We start from the raw sequence: 6,000 nt of genomic DNA, 5'->3' as shown, positions 1-6,000 counted from the left end.
AGAGAAACTGTCTGGTTATATGGCCACACTTGCAGTTCAGAGAGAAACAGGGAGACATTGTAACGTGTGGATTCATAAAATTGGCAATTGTAGTGAGAATCTTATTATATTATTAAAGCGTTGGTTGAAACAGACCTAGATAAAAAATCACCTGAAACCAGAAGTGACTGTTTGGTGTTGGCTAGAGTTAGCTGGCCCAGCATAAGAACACGCTAGATGAATAATTTTGTTAAAACATGGTTTGAAATCAGGAGGTTTGTCCTCATGGCAACCTCAGTTGATAAAAAGGAAAAAGTAGCTAAACAATTGGACGCCCTAAAAGAGGAATGGCAGACTCAGAAAATCTTCCCCACAGATGACAGTGTCACGCCCATAACAGCCACATTACTGAAAGAGTACAAAGAGGTGGAGAAAAAACTTGAGGCCGCTAAAGAAGCGTTCAAATCTGCGTCTCTAATCAAAAGAGGTAAATTTAGGGAATTAGTACAATTTATGGAGAATAGAAAGGCACTGATTTTCTCTCTTGTGTCTGCACATGACAGTGTACAAACTCGATCCAAATTGATTATGTCACCCAAAAAACAAGCCAGCTCAGAGAAGGGGCCTAACCCCATCCCGACAGCCTCAATCTATCCAGGGTTAGGCCAATATTCCACTCCCATACGCAAACGCACACATGCAGGCCCCACTAGTAGAAGAGAAAGGAGGAATGATAGACTTAGAACAAACTGAAGCAGATACAGTAGCTCACTATAGGGACCGCATGACATCTGAACAGGAAAAGGAACACGCAAGACAGATTCAGTCAGAAATGAGGCAACAGTCAAAGAAGGATCAGGCCAGTGAAACGAGTTGGGAGAGAAACCAGGAGGAGCGGAGGCTGAGAACAGAGAGAATGTATAACTCATACATTGAGGAGTCAGATACAGAAAGCGCTGGTCACAGGTTACACATAGGACTTAAGTGAGCGAGTGAGGAAGAACAGTTGTTGAGGAGGATTACAGGGTTAAGCAGAACTAGCAGAAAAGGCAGAGAAAGGTAATAGAAGGCAGTATGACAGAGTAGGACAGAGGTCAGGGTGCGTGCACGGACAGCCACACACAACATGACATTGCATGGCCGCAGCAGTACACATACAGAACCCTATACCCGTAACAACAGCTTTTCTCCACCTCTGGATCTAGAGATAAGACTTCTAAAAGCCCAAATCAAAGATGTAGAGCAGAAGAGTAATGATAACAAAAACATAGACAAACATGCTGTCTAGTCAGAAGTACACCCCATGGTGAAATTCTCACATCCTTATACTGTAGCTGCTACCCTACACATTATAATAACGGCCATTTTCCAAAAAACAAAACACCCAAGTGCAGAGAATTTTTGCGGTCACATACTATCGTCTGGACAATATGGACTATCTGCTTTCCCAAATGGAGTTACACTGTTTGCAGCTCTTGGACAATACAATACAAGTGTGGATGGGCCATTCTGCATGGGCAGTGATATAAACAATGCAACTGGTGCTGCATCACAAGTGAAATATGTGCAGGAGAGAGGATTGTACCTCAGGACCCGTTGGAAATATATCTGCTACATCAAATGAGCATTTTGGGGGAGTGCTCAGGAAAGATGAACTGTTTTGCATCTACGTTCCAACAGATGTCATGTGACGGTGTTATGGAGTCACTGGACAATGTCATACCGGGACTCTCCGGCCCAAAAGCATGTGAAAGCAAATTTTCTTCTGACAAGTTGGCATTTGAATAGTGGATGGCTTATGTAGGGCAGAGTTGGTTTAATTAGTTCCTAGATAGAATCGTTGCCCAAAACGTATCAGGATGTATTTGTATGTTTCTGAAAAAGGTGAGAATGTTAGTGCAGCCCTTTTCAGAAAAAAAGGGGGAGAGAGATAGGCCCTCTGACGGTTTTGACAAATCACAGCATTTCGACATATGTACACATACTGTATAGTATACACAGCCACAACAGACCACATGAACCCCATGCATATACACTGAAATCAATATATACAGTACACTGACATCAATGTGAAAATCAGACATGACCTATCACCACTCGAATCAGACAGCACTATCACACTGAAGCATTATAGGCACCCTGACCAAGGCTTACAAGCAGGATATGAAGTAAGAAGGTGACAGTAAGTTTGAGACAATTTTACAAGCAGGATATGAAGTAGTCAGGCAAGTAAGAATAAGTAAGTTTGAGACAATTTCATCCAAGTGTATTTGGAATCATTTCCTTCATGGAAGAGGGAATTAAAATAACAGGATTAAATGTTCATTAAGAACAATATAAAATAATACAAGTTTATAAGGGGAGCAGTATGTTTCTTAAATATTGGGAAGGATTTTGAAGACTTAAGTGACGCATCTAGAAAGCTCCATACCTAGGGCCGTTAAATTTGATGAAGTATTGATGTTTAGAAGTATGACACCCTTGTGGGGTAGGAATGAATGTCAGAAGTAATGAAATAAAATATATGATAAGAATAAGGAGAGGTTTGTTTAAAAACTATTTTAAAAATGTGAACATAAATAAGTAGGTTTGAAAAACATGGACCTTATTTATAGGCAATAATGAATAGTTAATAAAGAAATGTGTAGTGGGCTCATGTTTATTTGAGTGTGATATCATTCTAAAAAAAAAAGAAACACGGGCCGTCACTCGTGTTGTGAGTTGTGTGTGAAACAGTGATGAGTAACTTAATAAATATGAACCTAAAAAAATAATAATAAAAAAAAAATCTTTTGAATGGTCAGTAATTTAGTCAGATGGTCAGTCATTTAGTCAGATATGATAGAAGTGGTGACAGCCCAGTAGTTAGCAACAGTAGTTTTAAGTAATTCAATTTGTATATCTGTTAACAGCAGTACTGGTTATTCCACATACAAACTAACCACAGGGCGACATTCCAGGACTAGCGATTAAGGGGGACGCCCCTGGACACTGGCAATCTGTAAGAATATGTAATACAAATCCTAATTGCATTGGAAGCCTTTATTTGTCAACAGACACAGGAGATCTACCCAGAAGCCACACCATGCAAACCCTTTGAGAGATTTGTCCCGATGGCACCAACTGCAGCAGTACCACCTGTGTTCCCCCTGTGCATAATAACCACTTGTGCATAAAAATACATGTCATGTTTGCTGTATGTTTGCTTTATGTTATGTTTGCTGTATGTTTGCTTTATGTTATGTTTGCTGTATGTTTGCTGAAGGCTCATGTGCTTATTGGGTGTGAGTGTTGCTGCATTCCTTCTATGCGCTCTGTGTGTCCGCTGCTGCATTTGTTGTTGTATTCCTTGTATGTGCTCTTTGTGTCCGCTGCTTGATTCTGCCTGACAGAGAAAATGGGCCCAAGTGCTCCATATCAGATGGGAGTGATAGACGCTGAGACACAGTCCCTGATGGACAATGAAGGACCGGTGGAGGTGGCCGATGCAGAGGCGACAGTGTAGTCCCGTGCCACTTCTCGTCACGTGGGAAACCCACGTGAAAAGGGGGACTGTTGGCAAATTATATCCTTATATGGCAACTGATATCCTTTTTAAGCCTAGTTATTATGAGCAAATGACTTATATCCTTATATGGCAATGTATATCCTTTTTTAGCCCTAGTGATTAAAGAGCCAATGTGTGCGTTTTTACTATTACTGTTTTTTCAAGTCCCAGTTACTAAGAGCAAATGTGTGTGTCTTCATTTGTACTGTTGTATTGTTGTTCGCATAGACCCTAACAGAAAACACATTATTAACTTATGAAATCATTATAGCCTTGCTAGAATTATGTCCTTAGAAATACAGTCACTGTGATAAACATGATCTATTCGCATGGCAGAACGCTGTGTTGTCTCCCAGAAGACACAATTCACTTCGAATGTCTAGGACCGTCACGGTTAGAGAGAGAATACAATGGTGTCTGCTGCGTCTATTTTGACATTACCAGGTGCTGAGACTAGGCTGGTGAGACCAAGACCGTCGGCTGGACCGGTAAATCAGTGGGGCCACTTGCACACCCTGGGAAGAGAACCTGGACCAATGGAGATGCTTACTGCCGGCCGATGCATTGAGACAGTATGCCCAGACTGTTATCTGTAGGGAGGATGTGCTGCATTCCATAGGTGCGAGGCACTCGGTCCGTAAATCAGCCAGGGGGGGACCACTTGCCTACTCTGATGAAGAAACCATGGTGGACCGACAGCGACTTCTTTTGATAACTTTTAGTATAACATGTATAGGATATTATAAATAGGCTCCAGGGACAGATAGCGGGGCTCAGACCTGATGAACTGACCTCGAAGTAACTTGTTGCTGCTAAGGACAGTTGATTGGGAGCCCAGAGATCTCTGTTAAGTACATTTCTATATTCAATCTGTAATTAGTTTAACTTACTGCTTAATTATTAAATACACTTAATTTTAACAGTCTTGTCTGCTTTTAATTTCACCAATTCAACGGACGCGCGGAGACGTGTGATCTGAAGGGTTACAAATTATTACATTGCACAATTTGTCTGCTGTTTTAGCCCAGTCTCCAACACAGCTGATGTCCTACATATATGCCATCTACAAGCGATTCAAGGGCTCTGGAATGGCAGACACTCTGGTTACAGCAGGGGTAGTAGTGGAGGGGTTGGTAGACCAAGCATTACAGACGGGACGTGCGGCAGTGCAACTACCTAAAAGTCTACAGACGAACAAAGATGCAGTGCAAACACAGGGCTTAAATAGACAGCCATTAACAGGACACAGGTGAACTCAACAGACAATCAACACTGGGATAGGCTGGGGGGGCTAAGAGGACACAGGTCGAAACACTGACAAGTAGGCAGACAGGAAACACTGGGAGCAATACTACAAAATAAGGGTGACAAATGAGTTGACCTTTAAATTCACCTTAAGCAACTAACCTTTCTAGCTTTGCATACAGAATACTCTTTTATGTTAGGCTATAGTGCTAATTTAATTTTGGTTCATCATGAAAATGTGATGGGATGAACATATTCTCAGTAGGCTACTGAGACCCTATTTAATGGGAAACCGCAAATCAGTAACTGTTGTTTACACACAAACATTGACTTTATTGACCTCAGAGATTACTTCTGTGTACGTATACTGTATATTATTCAACTCATCATGAGCAGAGCTTTCATTAGAGCCTAATAAGAAGGCTCTGTGACGATTTTGAAAAAAAGCCTTTTGGAGCTCATAATTGGCAGCCATCTTGTATTTGAAGGTCAACAATAGGTCAAATCATTATGTAAACACCAAATATGTATTCCTTGACCAAAATAAGGTCTGGAACCATGTATTGTGCATCATTGTTGGTCAAACCATTAAAAAGTTCATTTTCATGGCAGCCATTTTGGATTTTGGTCTCTCACAAAGTTTCCCCGCCCCTTTTAAAAATACACCCTGGCCAAATTTGTTTAATAACCCTCCTAGATGACAAATCCATTGAGAAACGGACCTTTGCTCTCCGCGGTCACGGAAGTGCCAAAAATGACCCTACTATTAGTTCTGTACTTGGACTGCTTGTTCCATCTACTCTACACCAAATCTCTTTGCCAAAAACAGCGGACACGTTACGTTGTGAGGTTGTAGATCTGCTATTTTTGGCTAATGTTCCCCTCGGAATATGGATTCTGGGCCAGGTATCTGCTCTCTTGAATGTATCTACAGGTATCGAGGTCAGCATGGTGCAGATGATGCAGGAATACACAGAGGATGACAGTCTTTGTGTGCTTGTATTCCATTGAAATCCCTTTCTTGTCACAACAACTCACTAATCTTGCAGCTGTGTTTGCAAATTTCTATACTTCACCCAGCAGATATGTGAGTTTTTTATTCTCAGTTTTTTAATCTGGGAATCTCTCTGTAATCTCTCCCACACTCCCTCTATCCCTCTCTCTCCCCTCCTCTCTCTCCATCTCTCTGTCTCTGTTGTACTCGACATAGCTGATAAACCAGAGGCGTA

This window comes from Gymnoscopelus microlampas (genome assembly GCF_963454915.1).
Source record: "Gymnoscopelus microlampas genome assembly, chromosome: 7".
Lineage (NCBI taxonomy): Eukaryota > Metazoa > Chordata > Actinopteri > Myctophiformes > Myctophidae > Gymnoscopelus > Gymnoscopelus microlampas.
Note: the sequence above shows the minus strand (reverse complement) of the source record.